The sequence below is a fragment of the Alexandromys fortis genome, unplaced genomic scaffold, assembly GCF_014885135.2.
Source record: "Alexandromys fortis isolate MF-2015 unplaced genomic scaffold, M_Fortis_MF-2015_v1.1 scaffold_6, whole genome shotgun sequence".
In the NCBI taxonomy this organism is placed as follows: domain Eukaryota; kingdom Metazoa; phylum Chordata; class Mammalia; order Rodentia; family Cricetidae; genus Alexandromys; species Alexandromys fortis.
In genome coordinates, this window is record NW_026067902.1 from 20210617 (window position 1) to 20237751 (window position 27135).

The 27135-nt window shown below is 51.4% G+C and overlaps 1 protein-coding gene across 6 annotated transcripts in view; it reads right to left on the reverse strand.

The window, feature by feature from the left end:
- Pak6 (p21 (RAC1) activated kinase 6) overlaps positions 1-23806 on the reverse strand; it is a 30764-nt gene extending 6958 nt beyond the window's left edge. Inside the window, exons 1-3 of one of the 6 annotated variants that reach the window (XR_007590409.1) lie at positions 23090-23806; positions 22245-22323; positions 10040-10134 (exon numbers count right to left, since the gene is read on the reverse strand). The gene's annotated coding sequence lies outside the window, so the exon portion shown is untranslated. Of the gene's footprint in view, positions 1-663; positions 7607-10039; positions 10135-10537; positions 10596-10663; positions 10779-22244; positions 22328-22807; positions 22993-23089 lie in introns of those variants that run through there. The other 5 variants (XM_050134237.1, XM_050134240.1, XM_050134241.1 and 2 more) reach the window with 5 other exon arrangements.
- Positions 23807-27135: the final 3329 nt, after the last annotated feature.

The window sequence follows — 27135 nt, forward strand, 5'->3', positions numbered from 1 at the left end:
CCGAGTCGCCTGCCAAGAAGTGCTTTTTTTTTTTTTTTTTAATAAAACCCAAAGCCCATTACAAACATCAATTCATGTCACAGAATTACAAAAGGGGGCAGGAGGGTAGAAGGCTGGCAGACTCACTCTGCGAAGCAGGTATGACCTTGACTCTCAGCCAAAGGAGAACACAAGAAAAGGAAAACCAGAACCAGTCTCTCTTAAGAACATAAATATGAGCTGGGCAAGGTGTTCCACGGCTGTAATCCCAGCACTTGGGAAGCTGTGGCAGGGGGATTGCTGTGAGTTGAGGCCAGCTTGGACTGTCTAACTAGACCTTGGCTAAACTGCCCCCCCCCACCGCTCCGTAAATGTGAAAAACTAGCAAACAGAATAAAAGGATGAGCTGAAAATTTTGTCACATTCAACACGTGTGTTGCTAACTGACCAACAGGAAACCTATTAAAGCAACACATGACACGAACAGGAACCAACCAGCCAATCTGCAGGACCGTAGCCCAGCCTGGTAGTGTTGATTGTACTATTCCCAAAGGGCCCTCCTCGTTGAACATGCATTTTGCCTTAATTCTGCAAAGGGCTGAGTCGAAAGGTCGGCCGTGTGTAGGGCCAGGATAGTTACCTCCCAGGTCAAGTTCTCTAGAAAAGGCAGACAGTCCCACTTACCCACTTCCTGTGGATTTTAATCCTATTCCAGGACACTGCACAAAGTATCTCTTGTGGTCTGTCCTGCACGCTACACCTTGCTGATCTTGTATGAGACTTTACTGAACTCTGTCAATGGGAATGACGTGGGCTTGGAAAAGATACTATGAGTAGACCTGAGAGGGGATAACTGGGAATCCGGAGGGTTGAGGGGTTTCCCAAGGTCTGTCCTGGTCACTCCTAGGGAGTCCCAGGCTGGAATCAGTATATTGATAACAACACTTGAGTTTTTGAATATGAAGTAGCTCAAAACATTTCAGAAATGAAATGAATCAATGTGTCTCTGTCTGTGAATAGGGTCTTGCTGTGTTTCCCAGAGGGGTATCCCTCTGACTCAGTCTCTGCAGTAGCTGGGACCACACTACACCGCCTCACACAGCTTATGCCATTTCACCATGTGAATGCTTGGATTATTCATCTAGTTGAAGAGCTGGCACGCAAGGCCATTGCAATCTCTGACTGCTCTCGCTCCCGGGACAGTATTTTCCCCATCACTTTGGCAGCTTCTGGAGAGCATGTGCAGGCAATAGGTGCCACTGAAAAAGGTGGCAGGCCCACTGCTTCCTCCCCGGGAGCGTGCCATGGGTAAGGCAGTGGCACCCATGGCATGGCCCTTAGAAGAGCAACAGTCTCTCGGACACGCCTTAAGGACAGAGTCAGCATCCGGGGACCCTTTGCGGCGGAAGACTTTACACTGGGATGGGTGATTGAGTCTCACTTGTAGATAGCCTCGTCCCTAAACGGGAGTGACTTGGAGCAAGTTAGCAACTTGAGCCTCTGTGGTTCCTCTCCCATCTGTGCAGCGGTGTTTGTGGAAGACAGCTCACAAGGTTAGGGAGCGCAGAGTAATAGATGCCCTGCAGATGCTGACCGGCTCTCTAGTTGTCTTCTCTCTCTCCTTGTCCCTAAGCTTGGGGTCTTCAGACACTGGCACTTGGGTAGATTTGGGTCGGAGAGTGATGTCAAATTCCTTTCCTCGCTCATCATTTCCACCTCAAGGGGCCGTGACTAAAACTCTAGGTTCCGGGACCCAGACACTGTACCTCACGCCCCCACCGTGCAGCCTCTTTGGACTGCTTCGGCCTCTGCCTCTTGCTTCAGTCAGCAGACCAATCCTCGCAGCCCCTCAGGCAGACCCTCTGTTCCTGGATTAGTTAACAGACCCTGCTGGCTAGTTTTATGTCAGTGTGTCACAAGGTGGAGTCATCTGAGAGGAGGGGACCTCAATTGAGAAAATGCCTCCATAAGCTCGGGCTGTAGGGCGTCGTGGGCCCAGCCCACTGTGGGTGATGCCATCCCTGGATTGGTGGTCCTGGGTTCTATGAGAAAGCAGACTGAGCAAGCCAGGAGGAGTACCCCCGCCCCGCCATGGCCTCTGCATCAGCTCCTGCCTCCAGGTCCCTGACGTTTGAGTTCCTGTCCTGACTCCCTTCAGTGACAGACTGTTACCTGGAAGTGTAAGCCAAATAAACCTTTCCTCCCCAGCTTGCTTTTGGTCATGGTGTTTTGTCACAGCAATAGAACCCCTAACTAAGACACAGACCCTCTTGCTGCCTCCATAGCTGTGAGATTTTCTAGAGGTACTCATATCATCCAGAGCCACAAAGGAACTGGCTGAGACCTTCCTTCAAGAGCCCTGATTTTGCAGATCAGCTCTTGGATCTTGCATGGGAATTAATGGGGAGGGAAGGCACCAGTATCAAGTAGTATCCATGATTCTGATACCTTCTGGAGTTCACCCTAACAGCTATCCCTTGACAAGCTCTCCAGAGGCAGCAGAGAAACCCGAGGAGAAAGACCAGCACCCAAGGGATTACGGAGGTTGGCAGCAGTCAGTGGAGCTTTGGGTAGGAGACAGAGATTTAGCAATCAGCTAATCATTTAAACATTGGTAAACCTGAGACCTAAAGGAAGGCCACTAGGACTCATCAGAAGTGTGGTCAGGCCAGCCGTGCTTGAGACAGTGTGTTTGTGACAGTAGAAAACCCAGAAGAGTCTGCAGCAACCAAATTTGTTTGGAAAGTCTTCAATTCAAGGCCAACATAAATAAAAGTTCGTTGAATTTCAATATAAAATGAAACAGAGCCAGGCATAGTAGCTCACACCTGTAATCCCAGACGAGATCGGAGGATCAGGAACTCAAGGCCAGAGTGCACTGTACAGTGAGTTTGAGACTAGCCAGGGCTAGATAGCCTGTCTTGAGGAGGAGGTAGTGGTTCTGGAGAGATGACTCAGTGGGTAAGAGTGATTACTGGGCCAGGCAGTGGTGGCTCACACCTTTAATTCCAGCACTGGGGAGGCAGAGGCAGGTGGCTCTCCGTGAGTTCAAGGCCAACCTGGCTTATAGAGTGAACTCCAAGACAGCTGCGGCTACACAAAGAAACTGTCTTGAAAAACAAAACAAAAATTGCTGCTCTTGCAGAGAACCTGGACCTGGGTTTGGTTCCCAGCACCCACATGGCAGCTCACAACCACCCGGTACTCCAGTTTCGGGGGATCTTGACACCCCCCCCCTTTGACCTCTGCAGCCTCCTGCATGCATGAGGTACACTACATATATGCAGCACACACATACCCATGCAAAATAGAATAAAGATAGAATTTTAAGAGAGAAAGGAAATGACCTTATTTATCATCTTACATTAAAAACAGCAAACACCCGGGAATAAACCTCTTTGCCTTGGAAGCCGTAGAACATTATTAGAGATATTAAAGAATGTTCATATGTTGAAGATTTCACACTGTGAAGATGTCAGTTACTCCCAAATCAACCTACAGTCTTATTTCAGGCTCAGCATATTTCTTGTGGCAGAAACTGACACACTGGTTCTAAAATGTGCAGGAAACAGAACCAGGAATAGCCTCGGCAGTCGGAGGGAACAGAGTCGGAGGACTATACTAAATATACATTGGGATTTATCATAAAGCTGCCGAAATTAATATGCTGGAGAAACAGCACAAGGATTGACAAATAGAGCAACAGGACAGAAGCAGGAATCCAGAAATAGACCCACTCGGATGAGGTCGCTTGATTTATGGCAAAGGTGACATTGCAATGTGGTGGGAATGGATGATCTTTTCAATAAATATAGCTAAAGCAATTAAATATCCATGTGGGGGAAAAAATGAACCTGAAGAAATGAGCTCAGAGCACACCCTCACGTTAATTAGATACAGATCATAACCTCCATGGGAAAGGTAACGTCATAACGCTGGTGGCAGGTGCAGGGGTGGAGGGCACAGTCTGGCTGTCCCCTCCCCGGTCTCATGTCATGACTATATCGGGTCCAGGTCCGATGGCTTCTGGAACTGCTGACATGCTGGGGTCCAAACCTGTCTGCATTCGTGGATCCCAGAGGAAAATTAAACCATCAAGGTTTTCTTTGTTGAAACAGGAAAAATAAAGGATCAAATTAAAATTTCACCTCTGCCATGTGTAGGAAAAAAATACACCAAAGTAACTGCTGAGTTTGCCTGGGGGACTCTGGGGGCTTTCCATTCTTCTAAGGAAAACAGCCTTGTTTTTAGACAGAGGTTTTATGACGTAGCCCAGGCTGGCCTCCTGTGACTCCTCCTGCTTCAGACTTCCATGTGCTGGAATTATAGGTGGGGATCAAAATATTTTTACCTATTTTCTAACGTTTTATTTTATTTTTACGTGTGTGCATGCGCGTGTGCCTGTGTGTCGGTCTGTGCATGCGAATGCAGGCACCCTCAGAGATCAGGAGAAGGATTTGGATCTCCTGGAAGTGGAGTTTTGTGTAGTTGTGTGCCCTCCGACCTGGGTGGCAGGAACCAAACTGCAAGAGCAATATGTACTCTTAACCACTGAGCCATCTCTCCAGGCCCTGAAATATTTTTAAATGTAAGAGTGGTCCATGCTGGCCAGTGTCGCCCAGTCTCCATGAGTGAAACACTTGGGACACCAACGTGCCCTGCTAAGAATGGCCGTCGAGACTTGCCATTTCTAGGGCTTTCTTCCCACATATTTCGGAGAGCCTTGAGAGGACAGTTGCTGCGTTTACCACCAGGCTGTGGTGATCAATAAAATCGGGCCACAAGAATCTTACCTGACACCCCGCCTCTGCGTCCACCTCTGTTCGTAAGAGGAGCTAGTGCAAAGACAGAAAGACCTGAGGAAGAGCCTGTGGCCTCAGACCGGATGTAGAAACAGGCAGACATGAGATGGCCTCTCCAATTCTTTAACCCAGGCCAGGAAGCTGGCTGAGGACCAGACCAGGCCAGGAATGCACTATGGAGTTTAAGGAGTGCTTTTAGTATTACCTTCCTGCTCTCTGACCCATGACTGATCAGAGCGAGGTGCCCAGTGCTGGGAAGGATAACTCCAGCCAAAACCAGTTAGAGAAGGAAGCTCCCCTGGCAGGGAGCCTGGCAGACAGGAATGCAGCAGTCCCTGGCAGAGGCTTTACAGATGAAGTGTTGCCCTGCCCAGTAAACGCGGGAGGAGAGCTGGTATGACATTTCGGGAGTCGCAGGCCTGGGGTCACTGAAAGAGGGACTGAGTGTCCAAGGGGTTTGGAGTCTCAGAATCCAAAAAGACAGGAGCTGTTTTTGAGGACCTGTTAGGCCCCTTCTGAGAGCTAGCAGCTCTGTGAGGAAGGAATGCTTATTCACCATCTAGATGAGGCTCCAAGGCGGGCAGAGTCTGTCCCAGATCACAGAAACAGGAAATGACTGTATGTATATGGGGTGGGGGTGGGGACTAAACCCAGATCAGATTCCATGTACCTTGCTCTATCCTTGTGCCCCCAATCACTGTGGGCAGTGCTGTCCCTCTGTCCCCTCTGCACTGTGGGCATGCTCTGCTAATGCTCTCCTTCTTGGAGGTCTTCACCAGCAGGAAACCGGGCCCAGCTAACAGCCTAATGAGAATTCACGGAAGTCTAAGGTGAGAGGGACGGGCCTTCTCTTCCCTCCACCTGACCTGGTGCTTGTCTGAGTCAGCCACGGTAAGCAGGGCTCTTCTAACATGTAGGCTGACCCTTACCTTATACGGAACCAGTATGTCTTGTACTCTGTAAGGGGAGGGCAAAATGTTTTAAAAAGGTTGCATTGGGGGCTTTGATGAGCAGGGTCTGGCGTGTATGACAAACAAAGGCCCTGGGGAAGGGGGAAGCAACGGGAGATTCGGCTCACAAGTCAGTGGACAGGGTTCCATGTTGGATGTCACCATTCCACAGGGACAAGGGAAAACAGGTCAGGTGTCCACTTAGAGGGTGGGAAGGTCACCCTCTCCTGCTGCTCCTGGAGAAGGGAAGATAGCCAGCCTGCATGCTGGCTCCTCACAGACCCAGGACAAAACAATAGAGGCCAGAGACGGACACAGACCTTACAGCAGAGCCCTTGGGGTGTATATCTGTCTCCTGTGCTCTGCCATTTGAGAATCCCCTTCGGGGCCTATCTTGAATGTTCGTTCTTCTCCGGTCAGCCCTGCTTTTCACCGGGAGCGAGTGTCCAATATGGTCACCCACCTTACCCTGCCGCACCCAGCTTTGGATGATTTGTGGCTGCCACACCTTGAATGCCTTTCAAGGAAAACATGCTTAGCTCGCTAAAGGGATTCCGAGAATGGACCACAGGCTGAGAAAAAGCGTATGGCGAGGCACCAGTGTGCAACTCCTGGGGAGGAGACTGGATTCAGTTCTGCTAGGTTACTTATACAAGCAAACTCTGGGATGCGGGGATGAGGCTGGTGGGATCCCCGCCATTTCTGGGACTCTGGTTCACAGAACAGTGGAGGACCCCCCAGCTCAGGTGTCCTCCCAGCTTCCTCACAAGAAGGCTCCGGGTGAGCTTATCAGCTCACGTCTAGGGCCCTGCAGCAGGGACCTTGGGGCCTGAGGCCTTGACCTAATATTTAGGTCTCAGCCCTTGTGTCTGTTGCTGACAAGAGAAGGAATTCATTCCCCTCAGCCTGTCAGGAAGAGTAACCGTCCTTCCTCAGGGAGCTTTAGGGTGATTTAGTAAGAATCCCTCAGGGAGAGTCTCGTTGACGTACTGGCTCCAGGCTGAGCATGTCACATACATGACACTTACGCAGAGGTCTGTGAGAAGTGTTTACTCTTACTCTGACATGGGGGCAAGGAATTATTTGGCCACAAAGACCAGATTACTTGCCTAAGTATAGCAGCTTGGAGTCTGTTCTAGACCCTGAGGTGAACGTGGCTTTACTCAGTCATCAGGACCCCGTCCCACCCAAGTGGTGTTTCCCAAGATTTCCTGAGGAAGGACCTACTTTAAATGGTACTACAAGACAGAGGCGACTTTCCTGGACACTACAGAGCTTAGAAATGTTTCTCTAGTTGCCACTATTGGACCTGGTGTGGCCTGTAGAGGACCCTGCCTCCCCGCAGAGCTGGGCCCCAACACCGACATCGACAGTAGACCTATGTAATGGCTTCCTTGTAATTCACAGTGGGCCCGTCACCCCTCTCCTCTAGGAGGAATTGCGGGACTCATCAGCCTCCCACCCACGATTAGAAATTTCTGTGAACAGAAGATGTCTCGTTGGCCAGGAAGATTTTCTCAGCCTTGACTCTCTGGAGTTTGCTAAATGTCAAATGATATCATTTATTATGCCCCAGCCACTCCCGACTCTGCACACCCTGGGAAACAAGACTTCACTTTTGGGAATGCTAAACTTGTTCCTTCCAAGGAGATGCTGGTATGAGTGAGTTAGCCTGCCCCAGAGGAAGAGCTGTCTGCTCCATGGAACCTCTGACCTGCCCCTCTACCTCTGTCCAGATTTCCATCCCCGTGACATCCCCAAGAGGAGTCTGGTTGTACTCTGTTTAAACACGGTCGGCAACAGGGAGCTGCTGTCCCTTCCCAAGGCCTGTCTGGTCCCCTCACTGTTCAGTCCCCACAAGGGTCCAGGCCCCCATGTGTTTCTCTTCAGATGCCCCAAGAGACACATGAGGTCACCCTCCCACCCCCACCCCAGCACCCTATTCCGACTTTCCATACCACACAGGAGGAAGTTTCACCTGCTTTATGCTATTGCTACCTGCAGGGAGAGACCTTAGGCTGAAGCCAGAGCCCTTGACTCCGTGGCCTTCTGGCTCTGTGGAGCTGCCTAGGGCCACAGTGTTGAGGTGTCAAAGGCCTCAGAGAACGAAGCAGGACAGAGAGGTTCTGTTACCCCATTTGTGTGACCCAGGGAGATGAAGGGGGTCCAAACCCTGATACCATTCCCACACCACAGGCCCCAGAGAATGCCAGGGGAGAGATACTGGGGTGTTGATTCAAAGAATACGACGATGAAGCTCATTCAGTAGCTTATGTCAACACTCCTTCTGAGGGAGAGGCCGAGGAGCAGGCTAGCCAGCTGAGGATAGTCAATATTGACCTGGGTCTTGTCTGGGCCCAGTTCCAGCCCATTCTAACAGTGCTGTGGTCCAACAGCTGCTCACAGCAGCCCAGCCCTCTGACCTCTGTGGCTGTACCTAGAAACCCAGTCCTTTCCCATGCTGCTTCTGGAGAACAGCAATGGGCTGGCCTGGGCACGGGGCACTAAGGTGGCTGAAGAGCGACATTCCCTAAGAGCGCTACAGGCCAGGGCCCTTCTTGCTGTCCGATTTAAACTGACTTCGTGTAGAAGCCCTGATCCTCAGAACCTTTCCAGAAGAACCTCAGCAGTTCTCGGCCACGAGACGACTTTACATATCTGTAGTCCTTAACTTTCCAGATCTGTTTTCACCTCCTTGCTTTTTGCTCAAAACCACCGTGAGATAGGCAGAGCCAGCTTTGCTGGACCTTTCTATTTATTTATTTATTTATTTATTTATTTATTTTTCTTTTCCTGTCCTGTTTTCACTATGTAGACCAGGCTGGCCTTAAACTCACAGAGATCCTCCTGCTGCCCCCCCCAATCGTTGAGATTAAAGTCATATGCCACCATGCCCCACTATTGGTCCTATGGCGAGCATCAGGGAAAAGGAGGAAAGAGAGGGCACATGTGTAACACCTGCCATGTGCCAGGCGCTGTCCTAGGTGCTTTTGATTCTTGAATCTAATGGTTGGTACAGTTATGCTAGGCTCCGTTTTACAGGTAGAGAAATTGAGGCTTGGAGAAAATCTCTCCTCAATTGGACATGGTAAGGTGGGATACAAAGTCTCTCCAACTCCAAGCTCCCCTACCATGAGGAGCGCCCAGGGACAGCAAACAGCCTGTCCTATCCCACAGCTACCTTGATGGTCTCAGGAGCCACAAGTCAAAGTCTCCTAGTGTCCCAGAAGTACCCAAGGAAACAATATCTCAGGTCAGGCCATGAACACGCGAGAATGAATGTAGCGTGTACAGATGTTCCTCCTGTTCATCTGTCAAGTTGGGTTTCCTTCCAGAAATGGTCCCTTCCCTCATGCTAGAGGTGGCAGGTTAGAGTCTCCTGTAACTTACCTGCCTTAGACCCTCTGCCTTGGTTTTTATGTCTGTCTACCCTCAGAAAAAAAAAAAAACAATAATAATCTTGCCAAGTGGACCACTCTGTTCTCAAAAGTCCCCAGCTCAAAGTAGCTTAAATTCTTGTAGGCAGAGGCTGGTGAGGTGGCCTCCTAAGCTGTTGGCCGTAAACCATTCCAGTTTCACATCTCAGCTATCCTAGGAGGGCGGCATTATCACCCCCATTTTACACTGAACCCCACTTCACAGACATTTACAGTCAATAGTCAAGTGGAGGTCTGAACCCACCTCCATTTGGGTCTCAACCGATGTGTTCTCAGCCCTCTGTCCTATACACAGCAGTGTACAATAAGCAGAAATGGACTGGGGAGCCCTCCCCAGCTTCGCATAGAAAAACAAGCCAGAAGAACCTAAAAAAAACACTAGAATACGGCAAAATACAGAGGATATAGCGTACATCCCAGGAACTCTGTGCCTTAGCCCCTGGTGATCCCAGCAGCGGACCCCAAACCGAATGCTACTCCCTGAGTGTGGGAAGAGCTGGAATATGTTAGCAGGGTTTCCTGCTCTGGGCAGCACAAACTTAGGTTTGCTGTCCTCCTTGTCTGGGGCCTCTTCCTAAGCATGCATTCTGTGAACCTGGGCTATGGGACACTGCCTTGTTCAGCCGGTTATCAAACCTAATGGCATCAGAGGCTGGGCCGGACTGGGCGGTCCATTTGAAGCCGCGGTGGCCTACCATGTGTTGGAAAAGCTTGCAAATGACTTATCAGGCACGCTCTATGGATTGAGAAGTGGCACCTCCCTGGGTTGCTGCCACTGTCTAACAGTACATGGAGGGGGGCTCCTTGCCCTCCCGCTGTCCTTCCCAACCTACCTCCCAGGAAGGTCTGGAGCAGGAGGCCCCTCACTCACCTCCTGTGGCCTTCTCTCCTCTCCTTTCACTATTCTTCAGTCAGTTCGCTAGAGCACGAAGGGGAGGAAAGATCCCAGGACCTTCCTCTGCCGGCCTAAGGGAGAAGCACACGGTGATCAATGTAATTAAGTGTCCCTGCAGATTCTGCGACTGGCTGGAGTCCAGGACGTTGAGAACCGCACCCCTCCCCGAACGAACTCGGGTGCCTGCTGAACTGCAGACCGTGGGGCTGGCGAGGGTGGGGGAGGGGAGGCGCAGCGCCGCTTCGGAGGTCGCCAGTGTCCCCGCACGCTCCGTCCCGCGCGGCGCTCACGCGGAGGTGGGTCGCCGAGTCCGCGAGCCGGCACCCAAGGGCCCCTAGGTCCCGCGGCGGGTCAACCCCAAACTTTGGGGACTGAGAACCCGGGGCACGGGCAGTCCAGCCAGTCCCCTGGGGAGTCCTGATCCCCGCTCCGGTCCCGGGACCCCTGGCCCCTCGCGGCGCCCGGGGCACCCACCTGCCAAGCGGGAAGCCGCGGAGAGCCCCGAGAGGCCGCGGGAGCCGGGCCCGCCCTCCGCGGGCGGGACCTCGGCGCGGGCACGGCAAGGAGGGGCCGCGGCACGTCGGTGCGGAGCCCGCTTACCTGGCGCGGAGTCGGACTGCAGGGTGTGGCTTCAGGTGGGACGCCCAGAGCGCGGGAGCTCCGGAGAGATCGCTGGGGGCGCAAGAACTCGGGGATCGGCCTAAGGACCGACAGTGTGCCCACCGCCTCCCTCCAGCCCCGCCGATCACGGCCTGCCTGCCGCGACCTCCCCGCGGCACCAAAGCCAGGGTCTGAATTATCTACCGAGCGGCTGTTGAGCAATCAACTCGCGCCTTTGCTCGCAGACGCCTACTTTGCGACCCTGAGCCCACTCTGCAAAACCTGTGTCCATTCCCACATCGCTCAGGGCCCGATCCGGAGTCCTGAAACCGGGCACCTTGACTTGCTTGCCAAGTCTGGACAAGTTTCCCAGCCCTGCGACTTCCCGGGTCCTTGTGCAGGCAAGAGAGCAGGATATAAAGGAATTCCGATATTTCCTTGTCACCCTGACTTACTCCTGAGAACTTTCTGTGGTTTTAAGATCACAGAAGAGGGATTTTGGGGGGAGGGGTAGAGATCGCTTCCAGCAGCGTGGCACCCAGAAACTGGACGATGAAGTCCCAGCGGGACAGAGCCCTCTACCTGGTTTGAGAGAGGGGCAGTGGCCACCTGTCTGTCTCCTCCCCAAACAAGGAAAAGAAAGACCTTTGCTGTCTTTCACTTGGACCCTTGGAGAGAACTTTACTCGCTGAGGGCTGAGGGGATTCTAGCTTAGAAATGCTGACATCTGGAACCCAAATGGCTGCTTCGTATAAGGGCTAGGTGTCAGTCACAGACAGGGGACACAAGACACGGAGCAGTACAGGACTGTTTCTTTTGCCACCATTGCTGGGTATCTCAAATTTGGTTTTTCATTGACATCATGTTCGCCTCACATTTTTGTTCACTGATTCTTTAGCCATGTGGGTGCTGTTTCTGGATAAGTGGCCTGCAGTGTGGGCTCAGTTGCTTCCCTGGAGTTTATTTTAGGGCTTCTTTAGCCCTATTGGTGCTGTTTCTGCATAAGTCACCGCACTGTGGGCTTGGTTGCTCCCGTGGAGTTTACTCTAGGGCTCCCACCAACCTGAATAAAGATGATCTATGGGAACTCGACAGCCCCCACAAAACTCTAACCCTTTCGTGGTTGCACCTCAGATCTCCATACCCTCATTGTACTGGAGAAGGCAATGGTGCCAGCCTTGTGTGCTGTGGAAGGGGGGCGCGGAAGCTTCGGCAGCTGGTCACAGGTTGTCCCAGACCCACACATATGTACCTTCCATGTCTGTTCGCTCCTTGCTCTGTCTTCCCTTTCTCCTCTCTGAGTCTTTCCTAAGTGATTCTCTTTTCTCTGGACATTATGAGCAAAGCCCTTCCCTCTTGGCCAGCCAGGAAGCTGCCTGAGTCCCTTGAAGTGACACAAATAAGGCTTCCCCATAGATCAGTCACCCCAGGGCCTAGGTACTTGCCTGACATTGGCTATAAGAAGGAGGTTGTGCTGTGTAGAGAGAGGGGGAGATTGGTTGCTGTGGATTTGAAATGAACTGCAAACCAAAGTTGGAAGGAAATGTAGCATTGAATCTAGAATCGACACCCTAAATTACTTTTTACTGATCCACAAGTGAACATGTGAATTACCGTCTTTTAGTAAAATATGTTTTTATGCCCAAACCATAGCTCTAAGCATTAATTTGAATTGTTAAACTACAATAAAATATAAACATTAGCATATTACCAGGAATCAACTAGTACCTAATTTGGTTTGATATTTGGAGTAGATATTAACCAAGTTTCATCCTTTTCTTACAGGGAATAGATTTAGAAAACACTGGGTCTCTCCCCCACCCATGGAAGCTGAACTGGGGCCTGAGGCCTCAAGAAAGGCAGGGCCTCCCAAACAAGATGGACCAAGCAGGTAATGACTCCTCCATCGATGAAGCAAACCAAACCAGATGATCAGGAAGCTTTCCTAGAGAAAACTTTCCATCTCAGTACACGGCTACACTAGGGGCCGCTCGTCGCATCAAGTCCTGTTTCTATATTTTCCTTTTTCCGCTGCTTCTACCCAAGGTTCAGCTCACTGGGTTGGATGACGCCCTGTCGGTCGGGATGGCTGACTCTGGCTTGTGCCTTTCCCTCTTCTCTGGGCTACACTGATCCGTGCCCAGCTCAACCCTGCCTCGGAGGAGAGAGCAGGAAAGAAGTCCCAGCAACAGTCTGAAGGACAGTGTTGCCTCCAGTGAGCACACACCTCACCCTGGGCCTGTTCCCTCCACCGTGGTGCCAAGGATATGGGACGCCAGGCGCTGCGCTCCCTTGAGGAGACTTGGTCTCTGGCATAGGTCTGTTGCCAAGGGAGTTCATGTACTGCCATCCACACATCAGGCCTTGGAGAAAAACACAGACTCTTGGAGTATTGGCCAGCCAGCCAGCCAGCCAGCCAGCGCAGTCTTCAAGGGCCTCAGGGTGGCACAAAGGGTGGGGTGAGTACTTCCCAATTCAATCTCAGCCAGTGGCTGTCGGGCCTGTTGTAACTTCTGACTGGCACCGGCAGGGCTGGGCGCCCAGGTTAGGGCCAAAGAGAAAAGATATAGATCAACTTGTGGTTTAGAAATACAAACACATTATCCTTCTCTGCACCTTTCTCTTTAGGACTTGAAAAGCTTCCTGGGAACCAGGAGCTTGCTAACAAGCTCCCTTGCTCACTGTAGTTTCCTATCTGTGGAGGCCGCTTCTCCCCTATCAGGAGTAATCACACCTCCAGTTTCTGAATGCTTCCTGTGGGTGGAGCCCTGAGGTGTAAGCTAAGAGCTTACGCTGCCTGCCTCACTCAGTCTGCAAAACAACCCTGGTGGAATTATTAACATAGCATTATTATTATTCCCTTACAGGTGATTGAAACTGAGGCACAGGGTGGCTAAGAAAGGACGAATTCCTGCTGGAATGCAAATGCATGGGTCCCCCACACCCATGCACACGCTTACCCATCCCTATGTTGAGATCTATCTAATCACCAATATGAGAAGGTTATTAGGAGACAAGGTGTCAGAGGTGGTTAGCACCTTAAAGCCCGTTGTAACTACCGTGGTAGTTAACTCCAGCCCCCCCCCCTCAGGAGAGGCAGGCGAATCTCTGTGAGTTCCAGGCCAGCCTGGTCTACAGAGCGAGTTCCAGGGCAGCCAGGGCTACACAGAGAAACTGTCTCCAGAAACAAACAAGCACCCGCCAAGGACAAAATATCTCTCCGGGTTAGCAGGGAAATATTCTAAAAAGAGAAACGCTTGCGCCCCTCCCTTCGAGGTATGCAATCTATGAGATAGCGAACCGCAAAGAATCATGATTTTCTGCTTGAATTCCTTTCTAAGGGAAGGGATAAGCTGAAGCTCCGGTGCCAGCCAGAACTTGCCTCCCAGGAAGGGACTTCACAGACTTCTGACAGCCTATCCACCCACCTCGCAGGATATGGCTGAGACAAAGATGGGCACCTAATGGTAGAACCACACCTTGCCTAGGACTAGGGAGTTAAACAGACTTCCTGTCCTCTATTTAAAACTAAACCTGCTAGCGCTCCTGAAGATGGACTTGGCGGGGGGGGGGGGGGGGGGGGGGGGGGGGGGGGGGGGGACAGGGGTAGGGGGTAGGAGGTGTCACTGAATCCCTTCTTTTGTTCCTCTTCCCTATGTGACCGTATTGAATAGATATTTTTTTGCCCCACTCCCAATCCCCACTACTTCTTTCTTTAATTGGCATTACCAGCGAGGTGACTGAGCTTGGCTTGTCGGAGCTGCCAGAGCATGGGCTTTTTACTCTAAAAGCAAACAAACAAACAAAACAAAACAAACAAAAAACCATAAACCTCATGAATGGGATTAGTGTTCTACACAAGCAGCCCCAGAGTTAGCCCCAGTATCTAGATGGTATTGTGAAAAGACAACCACTCATAAACCAGGACATAGGCCTTCACTAAACACCCAATTTCCCGGCATCCTAACCTTGGACTTCTGAGCTTCCAGAACCATGAGAACCAGCATTGCAGATAAGGCGCATGGCTGTGGTGTCCTGCACAGCAGCCTGTGCCCTAAGCCCGTTACTGAGTGGAGGAGTCACACTCATACGACTCCCGGTGAGTTCTCTTAACCTGAAGTTCAGAAGTCCCTGAGGCCAAGGGCAGTCTGAACAGTTGGCAGTGGGAAGAGGCCAGCTTACACCACTCTGCAGGAAGGGTGAGTCTGGTACCTGGGATATTTCCACTCCAGATCTGAGTAGGGCGTGAGGACTACCGTATATGCAAGGCTAAGGTGGTCAAGGAATCCCCTGTGAGGAACCAAGTACTAGGTTTCAATGGTCATGAGTCAACACCCTGCCTGCAGATCCTCCTCAAGCTGTCTGTCTATCACAGACCGAAAGGGGCCTGACAACCTGAGTCTCACATTCAGAGGCTGCTGGGGAGGCAGGCAGCCAACATTCCAGGCAGGGGGAGGAGGAGCTCCCGCAATTCCCTGCCCCAGGAGCGGGCACTCTTTGGAGGATTTCTGCTTTCACTCCTCGCTTCTAGGATGTTCCACACCTGTCTCTTTCTGCTCTGGGGTTGGTCCTGGCCAATGCCTCTCCGTGGCAGACAATACTCATTTGCCGATGGGGCAAGAGCCCAGGGCATATCTCCAAGGGCCTGGCAGCATGAGTTGGAGGAGAACCTTGGGCCCGCCTGCAGGAGGAAGCAGACAGGGTCTAGCTGTAGAAACCATGGATTCCTGCAGGACTGGAGCTCCTTGGACTTTATAGATGTTTATCACGACCTCAGTTTTGGTTTCTTGGATGTGGATAATGGGGAAACTTTGCTCTCTTCCCTTGGGAAGGTGAAGTGATGAGTGTTAGGGTAAAGGGGTCCTTAGGACTGGTACCTCCAAACAGAGGAAACACAGTTAATAAAGAGGCAAGGAGGCTAAACACACCACACACACACACACACACACACACACACACGCAGTGTATCCACACACCTTCCATAAAGAGCAGTCAAGTCCATTGTGGTTTGCTGCAGAGCAGAATCCCAGGATTCTTCCAGAAGATAAAGTTACTGCCTGCTGATACTCAAATGATTCAACAGATCTATCTACGTCATTGCCCAGAAAAAGAACCCTGGCCCTACCTGGGGTCTAGTTGGGGTTGGAAAAGTCCATGGGTGCCCACCTGATGGGACCACTCATCCATCTGATGATGGAATAAGAGCTCAGTTGCATGCTGGCTCAGCAGAAGGGGACAGCCTCATCCACAATAGTCTCTTTCTGGCTGCTCTTTCTCAAATTCTAACCCTTTCTAGACTGTCTCCCAAATAAAAACTGGCATGGGGAGGGGGTTCAGCTAGCCAGACATTCCCAAGGGGGTCTGATATCCCAAGATGAGCCATGCAGGAACACAGGCCTCTCTGCAGACCATGGCACTCTTCCCGGGTACATGGACGATGAGCTGAGCCAGCCTGGGAAGGCTTGGGAGCAAAGCTGTCTCTACAGCAAGGACTCTCTCTGTAGAGGCATGATAGATTCACTTAATATCTTCTTGCCACAATTGCTTTGCAGGCTCTACTTGTAATGGCCCCCAAAGTTCCATCCAATGCCTTTGGCTGTTGCTTCAGCTCTCTGACTGCCACTGCTACTGGCTGAACTAACAGCTGGAAGCCCCCTTGAATAGACCCCCTCCATTATCCTCTTTCTCTCTGTTGCCCCAGGTCTGAGGTTGGGGCAGGGTTACGACTGTGGCATCCTTGGGTCTGACTTTCGGGGACGGACAGATGGCAATGGTATGGGGGTCGGGAAGACCTGTGCCTGGCCAGATGAGGACCAAAGCTTCTGAGGGAGTATGATGTTGCCCCCCCAATCAATAGTACCACCCCAACTATTGGAAGAGAAGACCATACGTAGGTGTAATTGCATGCACACCACAGGGTCTGCGCGGTGTGGGTTCTAGGGCGCTCTGGCCACTGGGTTGATACTTGAAGACCTGGCTTGCTTAACTGCCGCTTGGCTGGTCTGTGCTTACCTGTTCTCTGGGTATTTCCTTTTCCAGTGGGCAAAGCTCCTGCTTGCTTACTGGGAGATTCCTGTGAACACTGACAGGGTGGGTCCTGATCACACCATTGCCACACCCATTCCTGGGCCACTGTTTAGCTGGTGGATGGTCAGGAGGTGCCCCCCACATTTCTCTTACATGCTTCCATAGAGTCCTGAATATCTGCTTTTCCTGCTCCACTTTGGTGAGTCTGGCTCCACCTCTCACATGGGCTAACATTTCTGTCTCACCCCTCCTTTCTGTTCTACCCTAAAGTCTTCTTGCCTATCTCGGATCTGCTGACACGGGACCACCCTCCTCCTCCTCCTGGGAACTGACCTCTAAGGGTGACAGCTACACACTTGCATTCCTTCCTCAGGTCTAAAGAAATGGCTCAGTACGCAAAGTCCATGACATGTAAGTACGAGAACCTGAATCCATACTTCTCCCCCACCAGAAACCACATCAAAAAGCCAGCTAGCTAAGGCAAGCACAGAGTACATCTCCAGCTCTTGGGGTAAACAGGAGACAGACCGCCAGGGCTCTCTGGCCAGGTGAAATAGTGAGCTCCAGGCTCCAGAAGACCCAAGTTCAGTTCCCAGCACCTGCATCATGTGGCTCAGCACTGCCTGTAAGTCCAGCTCCAGAGGATCCACCCCTCTCTTCTGGCCTCCATTGGCATGTACGCACACACGGCGTCCGCATACACAGACACATACATATAAAATTAAATCTCTATAAAAATCAAGTAGAGAAGTAATTGAGGAAGACACTACTGTCCACCTCTGGCCTCCTCATGGGTCCGTACTCTGTTGAGCACACCAACATATAGCACCCACGCACATGTGAGATACCTCTCTCCATACGCCTTCTCTTCCCTCTGCCCAAACTCTCTCACTTCCAGATCCACCCATCACTGCCCCCTTCGTGGCCTGAGGCATTCTCAGCCTGTGATACTACCTGGGACACACAGAACTTGAATCAATCCATTTACAGATTAGTTAGATCCGTTTATTGGTCAGTGGCATAGTGCCAGGAATGATGTCTGTCCTTGGGGAAGACTTGGTTCATAAGCACAGGCCAGACTGAGGCTCCATGCCCAGCAGAATGCAGATGGCAGAGCACAGGCCCCTGTGAGACCTCATGCCCAGAGGAGGCACAGGGACCCGTGCAGCCTCACGCTGTCCAGCTGAGCCACCTCTCCCGAAATCATCAAACTATGGGCCATTCTTGCCTGCTGCTGGTCAAGGGAGGTGGGGTTTCTAGTTAGCTGGGTGACCTCAGGACCCGCTTTTTCTCTCTGAGCTTGCTTTCACCTATATATCAATGAGAGTAGAACTATGACCTGAGAGAGAATCTCCTCTGTCTTGAAGGTGCGGCAGCATCGAAGAGGGCCAACTCATTTATGGGTGGTCCCTTCCTCCACTGGGCAATGTGTACTCTGGCCTGGCCGAGTGGCTGTGGTATAACTGGTCCCCTAGTTCCTTCTACCTCAGTCCTTTCTTGCACAGTTTCAAAGGATGCCTCATTTGAAGCTGCAAGAAAACAAATGGAGCTGGAGATGCTCCAGGCCAGGAAACCAAACTCCAGAACCAGTCCTCCCGGTTTTAACTCTGCTGTTGCCTTGATTTTTGGGAGTCCCTGTGCCACGCAGGCAGCCTTGAGCAAGGTGACCGGTTTGCTGCTATTTGCCCTAGGGGAGAGTGGGCTGGGCTCCTACTGCACCGAGGATCAGAGGCCAGAGCAATCATAGCTGACTTGAGGTTTCTGCTCTTCCTCTTCCTGAGTGCTCAGGGAAGCCTTTCCAAGCTCTGGGCAGCCTGAGGTCAGGAGGTAAGACCCAGCCACAATGCTTCCTTCTTAGCCAGAGGTCAGGAGCCCTAGGATACAGACAGAGCATCCCAGGACAGCAATGTCTGATTTGCTGATTAAATAGGACTTTAGCAGAAATCCATGCCCCAGAAAAGTCCGAATTGTCCAAAAATGGTCATCAGCATCCCTCTGTAAATACTCGGGTCTCTGCACTGCAACAATGCCATAACGAGCTTTGGTAGATGTTACTGACCCATATGAGAGTTCCTTTACTAGGATTGTGGTCCTGCGGCCTCTTGTCCAGAGAGGGAACTTACATGACTTCTCCCAGCCTACAAAAACCTATCATGGTCTGGGTGAAATCAGAACAGGGCACTATATTTTCTAAATTACTATGACAAATTACCATTTGGTAAGAAAAGTTTAAAAAGTCTTTGGGATTTGAGCATCCCCAAGTCACTCATCAGAGTGATCCTCTCTGCATGCTTCAAGCTTTGCGCTTCAGGCGGGGCTCATGAGTACACAGCTCTTAAAAAAAACAGCAGCCACCATTGTGAGAAAAGATGTCAGGCCCAGAGAGGAGCGGTACTTGGCCACTTCGCCTCTCCATCCCTTCCATGGGCACAACAACCCACTCCAAATCCTCAGGACCCTCAACCCTGTACCTCAGAAGGGACTTTTACCAGTCGCCTGGGGATCCTTAAAGGGCCTGAGCACACAATCAGCTCCAGGGGCAAATGGATCTGGTATTGCTATTCTCCCCAGCTCTCTTGGCCCTGGGTCCATCAGCGTTGTGATGCCTCGGCTTCTCTCAGGGGAGCGTTTTCCACAGCCACCCAGCAAGCCTCTCTCGGGTCCCCTAAATAAGGTGGGTCTCTTCCTGCCAGCACCTTGCCCCTCTGATGGTCTCGGCAGAACCATCATGGTTACCCACTCAACAGCCCTAGCCCACAGGTGCTAATTGTCTCTGCGGTCAGGGGAGGAAGCTGAAGTGGAGAAGAGACATGAAATAATTCACCCAGGTCACCAGAAGCAGCAATGCAGGCCTGGTACGCGCTCCTAACTGCACAGTGACACCCTCCGAGGTCTGACCGACTTATTCCTGAGCACTCTTTGCCTGGACCTGGAGGTAAGGGTTGCCTCCTCTGATAGTGTTCACTCATAACATAGGGTTGTTTTATTGTTTGTTTGTTTGTTTGTTTTGGTAGGGGGTACTTCATGAAGTTCTCGTTCAGGAGTGGCTCGAGTTCATAAAGTATTTGGAATGGGTGACTCCTGGGTGCCAACTTCAGGGATGAGACCAGGGTCCAGCAGAGGACAAAACCACCCAGCTGCAACCTGGTTCTGCGGCTCAGCTGGTTTCTCGTGGCCTTGACCCCACGTTTCCCTCTTTATCCTTCTACTGCCTGCAAACTCCCCCAGGCCCTGTTTCTCTCTTTTCCACTCCCTCTTCCAGCCATCTGGATTTGGTACTTAGTAGCCAGGCAATCACTAGATGCAAGCCAGTGAGCAGGAACAAGGACTGACTGCACCCCACAGCCTGCCAGAGGCCACAGTCCGCTGGCCACCCCCCATGCAACAGGGTTGAGAGGTGTTTGGGTCCCCAGGGCGCCAGCCTCGTGAGTGGATTAATACCCTCGTCATGGTGTACTGTAGACGTGTGTGTAGCCCTTCTGCCTTCTGCCACGCGATGACACATTCAGCACAAGGCTTTTGCTAAATGTCAGCCCTTTGACTGTGGACTTACTTCCCAGTCTCCAGAACTGTAGTTCCAATAAAGTTCCATCATGTGCCAATTACTTAGCTGTATGTATTGTGCTGTGATAACAGACAGAACAGCAGAAAAGACAAGGTCTCCTTCATCTCCTTGGTACTAATTCTCTGCTTATTTCTTCCTGTACCCAGGGTCTAATTCATGACGGAAGTGGAGTGGGGAGGGGTAGGGGAGGGGTCTCTCCCAGGTCATGTACATAGCTTACACACACAGGAAGGTCAACCTTGGCTAAGGAGTTTTCCATTTCCTATGCTCTGCCCCAAGCTACTAGCTAGCTCATTTATGCCAGAAGACTCACAGAAATGAGCTCTTTTTCAAGGCTGTCTACAAAACGCTTGACAATAAGGTTTGCAGGACCCTAGTACTGCCCAGATCTGACCACCGGCTCTACTGCTGGGTCTTTCCCCTGAGAGTCTGGAGGCAACGGCTAGGAAGAGCCCTCTGTTTCAAGCCACAGGTCTCCCAGGAACCCTTTCTGCCTCTGCAAGGGAGACTCAGTTCATTGGAGGACCCTCTGGGTCACGTGGGTAAGCCGGACCATTTTCTAGGATCTTGGCCTATCTCTTGGCTGGCTTTGCCGGTCCTCTGTGCAGAGAAACTCCCGTAGAGACAGGTATGACCAGAAGCCAGCCCAGAGCCTTTACTGAACCCTCTGAAGCCCCCAGCAGCCTTCCCGTCTGCCCACAGCCTGCTTCTGCCCCAGGTTTACCTCTGGCCAAGCCAGCTGCCTCCCTGAGGGCCCACTGCTCGCTTGGGTACTCTTGCCAGCATCTGCCACTCTGCCCGCAGCTGGGCACTGGCTTCTGCTCAGCTCTGCAGACCAGAAGGACCCCACAGTTAAGAATCACCTTTTGGGAGGAAGCTAGAAGCACTTCCAGAACCAGCTCATTGTCCTCGTCCTGGAGCCAGGTGTAGAACACACTACGGTCTCCCAGGACAGGGGACAATGTTGGTTATCCTGAGGAATGAGACACAGAGTGCCCTGGAACCCCACTGGCCTGTGCCTTCCCTGTGCTTGGCAAATCCCAAACGCACTCAATGTGTATGTGGGGGAAGGGGTCACTGGAAAGATTATGTAGTTCCTTTATGCTCTGCAGGGGCTCAGAGTTTCCACCCAAATCCAATACTTCTAGAAGGGCTTGCTCTTGGTGCCAACTGCGCTGGTGTCCTTGTCATTAGAGTTCCTGGACTTAACCGCCAGGAAAAAAAAATGTGTGCACATCTGCCCACAGAGGGGGACTCTTTTTGGCCCAAAGGCTAATCATCAGTCTTAACTAGATGAGCTCCCAAGCCCACCCTGGGAACTCAGTTTCCATCAGAACAAATTTAGCGCAAGACCCCCACCCCGAACCCCAGCAGAAATGCAGGATTCTCTGACCTTGGCATTCCACACCAGAGGCTGTGCTGCCTGGGTCTTAGGAGCCTGAGGTCCTGGGGCCTGGTGGAGCCTACCAGCCAAGAAACCTGAGCAGAGGCTGGGAGCCCAGACAAGACTAAGGGGAGCACAAGCAGCCCCCCCTCCGCAGGCCCCTGGCCTTCTGCTGACTTTCAGAGTCAATCTGCCAGGTTAAGTTCAGGGAAAGGGTACCAATAGGGAGAAGGAATCCAGTAGGCAGAGGACGCGCCAGAAATACTTGCGGAGTGACTACATGAGGGGCAAGTGAGAAGGGCTCCTTGGAAGGAGTCCTGGTGGCCCCCAGCTCAGTCCAGAGAAAACAGGAAGCAAATTCACAGACTGCAGAAACAAGCCCAGAGGCTGAAGTCAGTTCCCACAGAGCTGTTTCAAAATCTACCTGAAGAGTGGAGGCAAGCCAGAAGCCACCAGGACCTCACAGCTTTTTTTTTTTTTTTTTTTTTTTTTTTTTGTGAACATGGAGTTAGCGTCTCTATCCTAGGTGAGGAGCAACCTCAATATATGGACCCCCTGTCCCCAACTCAAGAATCCAGAGCCTGCTGCCACAGTGGGGACCTTACCTTGGCACTCTTTCCGAGCAACTGGGCCTCAGCCTCTCCCACCGCAGACTGGTGATTGTCTGAAGCCCCGAAAGCTGCTCTACCTTTAGGCAAAAAAGAAAAAAAAAAAAGAAAGAAAGAAAGAAAGAAAGACCTCAGCAATTGTCTCTGTCAGCCTCTTTTCTCCGGAAGGTTCCTGGTTGGTGTCATCTTGTCTCTGTGGGCACAACCTCCCTCCCTGCGGCAGCTTACTCACCGGTGTGCCTGAAAGCCTGCCAGTTGTGTGGGGGAGGCAGGGGGCCCACACCCCTCTGCCTGACACACACTGGGGCATGCCTGGAAGAGGACCCCAGGACTTCAGAGTGACCTCCAGCTGAGACCTGGAGAGTAGCCTGCTTGCTAAATGTGTTTATGAGCTTAGCAGGGGACATAGGACCAGCTCTGCACAGGAGAGTGACAAGAGCTTGCTAGGAGGTATTCCCCGAGTGCCAGGGATGTCAGGAAGATGGAGCGATGGGCCTGCAACCCCCAAGCCTTCTGAGTTTAGTTCCCACGCTTGGCCAGGCCTCCGGACCACTTCCTACCTTGCATCTGGCCATGTCTCTGTCTTGTGGACCCAGGAAGGATTTGCCTGAGCAGGCAGCTGTCCTTTAGTGGGCTCAGGCCATGTGTTTGCTGAGCAATCCCTTCTCCCCAGCAAGCATTCAAGACTAGACCCGCCCAGCATCAGGCAGGATCAATGCCATCAAGCCCCCATCCCCAGCTCTCAGCTAACCAGCCGCTGTCCTCAGATCTGGCTGGGCACATACACTCTGACACACCCTCACCCTCTCACACACGTGGGTCCACACCCAGTACAGAGCCACCTACCTGCACAGGCCTGCCTATGCCAATTCAGCCTTGCTTTCCAAATACCAATGGCCCTGGAAGCCACACGCTTACAGGAAGATCCCCTTGAGAGGTGAGCTCAAAGCCAACACAGGAGGACTCCAGTCGGTGTGGACCAGACTCCCCTTCTCTTCTAGCACCTTCAGAGGACACAGGGGCAGCCTGATCACCATGTCTGCTATTGTACTCTGCCAGCTGCGGTCTCTCCCTGGGCACCTCTGGCTCCCTCCGTGCCTTCCATGTCCTTAGGGGGTAGTGGCAGCTTCCCAGCGAGTTCCATCTTCCTCCAAGCCGAGGCAGGGAGGGGAGAGTTAGAGAAGGGGCGGGCCTCAGGTACACCTCCAAGTTTTCAGCTCCCCAAATAATCAGATGCAAAGGGGGAAGGAAGAGAAGGCAAGGCGGGTGGGTGACTCAGTGACGGTGGGCCGGCTTAGTCACCTGGATGGCTGCTTGCTGCTCCCGGTACGTCAGGAACAGAGCAGTGCCCTCCCCCCACCTGCTGTGGTCCGCAGCTGCTTTCGGGAGGAGCTGGCGTGGAGCCTCCAGCGTGTCCAGGCTACGGAGCGAGCAGCAGCCTCTCCCGCCTTCCTCTGGCCGATTGATCAGGGCCCCGTAGCCCCGGCCGCGGCGCGCCCCTCCTCCACCGTGCACCCCAGCTCACTTTGGGATTTCTCCATTAGATCCTCAGGCAGCGACCTGCTCCTTTAGGGCGCGAGCAGCTCCAACGTTGCCTGGCAATTTTGATATCGTCGGGGGTTGCCATGGGGAGGAGGGTGATGTCATTGACACAAAAAAACCCACTGAATTTACAAATCAGCTGGGGCTGGAGCTATTTATAAAAACACGTTTCTCGCTGCTTTCCGTTGCTGAGGGGGAGGGCGAAGAAGGACTGAGGGGTGGGGCTCATGGAAGCCTAATGTAGTCACCGTTGCTCCCCAGAAGCCAGACCTTCTTGGCTCAGAGCCAAGTCTCACCCCCTTCTCCCGCCCCTGCTCTAGGTTTGCAGCTGTGGGTCTCAGCCCTGGCAGGCGTGGCCACAGCTGGAACGCACACCCCTTTACTGACTCTCATCTGGTTTTGTCCTAAAGGGCAAAAAGGGTGAGAATGAATGGTGGAGTACTCAGCCCTGTGGGTACCAGCCTCCCGCTCTCCCCTGCCTCTGCATGCTCCTCCCATGACTAGAAACAGTAGCTGGAAAGGAGACTTGGGCTCTCAGGACGCCCACCCGCTGGTTCTCTGGATAGCTCTTGCTGAGCCTCCTGCCTCCGGCACCGGCCATTTTTCTTCTGTCCACCTGTGAAGTGCCCAAGTTCCAGTCTTAGCCAGTGGTTCGTCTTTTCCCTGTTCCCATCCATCACTCCATTGTGACGCCTCCTCTCCGTGGCTTCCACTAAAATCCCGTGAAGGCTGGTCTCAAACCTTTGAAGCAGTTGTTCCATTGTGAGCAACTCACCCCACAGTGGCCAACACCTGTTCCTAGACCCACAAGTGCGGACAGGAGGGAACTGGGAGTTGATTCTAACCACCTGACGTCCAAGATGGCACTAAGGTGTACATATTGATTTTGAATATCCGTTCTTAACCTTTTCCTAAAATTTGGCTAACACCCTAAGCTCCGAATTTTCCTTCTTGAGGTCACATCTCAGCTCCACAGTCCATTGGTTGAGTGACTTTGGCATGCTGTTTAACGAACTGAACCTCAATGTCATCATCTATAAAATGGAGACAATTTCACCTGCCTCCCAGGATTGTGGGGATTTAGCGCACACAGTTCCTGGCTCAGGGACTCGATTGGAAAGCTCAGTGAACATCTGCTTTCTTCTTGGTTGGTCTACATCATTTATTGTTCTTCCTTACAGACCCATTCGCCAAGTTAATCTTCTAAAGCGCTGAGTCCCAGCCACTGTCTGTGCAAAGGTCTCAGCTTGCACATCCAGTCCCCACATCATGGAATCAAAACACCAACGTCATCCAGGGGCCAACAGGAAACATTTCCCCTTTAATTAGGTAGGCAGTTCCTTTTGGAGACCTCTGCATTTCCTCTTGGTCCTTCAACACGGCACTGTGAGGAAACAGTCATAAATGATGCGTATAGGGTCTGAAACACAGGCAGGTGCAGATTTAGTCAGAAGCACATTTACGATGGATCATACCTGTGATTCCATCACTCGGAAGACTAAAGCAGGGGGATTACTGTCAGTTGGAGGCTCTAGCCTAGGCTACAAAAAGAGTTCTAGACCTGCCAGAATCTAATGTGCACCTTCCCAATATATTAGTATTGCTTGTGATCAGAAAAAAAATGGAAGCTCTAATAAGGTTCACAAATAGAGGGTTGACTAATATAAGAGGGTGCTTCCTAATGCAACCAAGTACCTGGATACTTAAAAAGGATGGGGTTGGCCAGTAAGATGGCTCAGTGGGTAAAAGTGCTAGCCACACAAACCTGACAACCCTAACTGGAGCACCAAATCCCACAATGGAAGGAGAGAGATTATCCTCTGACCTCCACGTGTGTGCCCTGGCATTTATGCACACACACACTAATAATAATGAATAATAATAAAATAAAATTTTAGAATTGTATCTGTTTGTATGTGGGGTAAGGATGGTAGTGCCAACTAAGGGAAAGGACATCTACTTGCTGCAAGACAATGAGAAAGCACTTCATGTTCGCTGAAAAGTAAAAGATATTGCTACATCTGTGTTTAGCAACAAATTCTCAGGCTATTCCCCCAAGATGGGACCTAGTAAATCTTTTACTTAAAAAAAATTAACGTTTGCATTATTTGAAATTGTCACTGAGTGAGCATATTTTTCTAGTTTTAAAATTACAAAGTTAAAGATAAGCAAGAAGGACTGGAGAAAAATCCCAGTGGTTAAGAGCACTGACTGCTCTTCCAGAGGACCCAGGTTTGATTCCCAGCCGCTCACAGCAGCTGGAACCACCTGAAACCTAATTCTAGGGGATCTGACACCCTTTTCTGGCCTTTGTGGGCACCAGACACACACATGGTGCACAAATATGCAGGCAAACACCTATATACATAAAATAAAAACTCTAAAGAAATAAGCATGAGTTTAAAATTTCAAATACAGAATACAAAACTAACATGGGAACCCACAAGTTATGAAGAGTAGTTAAAATACTTGTATTTGAACATCTCTCAATTTCATTTTAAGGCAATGTGGGCATATGAAAAATCATTTTTTTCTTCTTTTAATTTTCCAGAAATTATCTGTTTTAGAAGGAAGGGCGACATAAAGATTGACGGAGGCGGGTTTTTTTTTTTATTATTATTATACTACATTTGAAAGAATAGCTGATTGCGATAACAATTACAGTTACTCTCTTTAGGAAATGGGACAGTTCTAGGTTCCGGCTGGTTTATAAGAAGTAGCAGAAATCCTGAAGAAACCGCCCGCATCCCCAGTCCAGACACATCTCCCTTCTGCTACAATACCCAGCAGTCACAGATAACGGCGAGGGCATGAAGAACAAAACAAGCCACCTCCCTCTCCCCGCTGGACCAGCCGCGTTCTCCAGATACCAGCCCGGAGAACAGAGAACAGCACAGAGCAATCAGGGCGGCCTCGGGGCCTCTAAGCATCGGATCCCAGTCGACAGGGATGCTCACACCTGGACAAAAGCTTCGAAGCACCTAAGGCAACCCTGCACGGGGACCAAGAGGATTCTGATTGGTTGGCTCAGGTCATGTGTCCACCGCTCACTCTGGCGAAGGGGAGGGAGACTCTGGGAACGGGGCTTCTGTTCTCACACGTGTGAGCTGGAAAATTAGTGTGCTCCCATTAAAGGAAAGGGAACTGGGTGCCCGACCACCAAAAACACCCTCAGCAACGACAAATACATCCGCCAGGGGGCGTCACAGTATCTCCGCCACTTTTTCTAATTGAGGTCACTTCCTGAGAGCCCGCAGTTATTATTGTCTCTTAGACTCCTCATAATTTTAGGGACTTCTGAAAGCTGATGGCCTGCGCAGACTGAGACCCAGTCCTCTGTCATGTT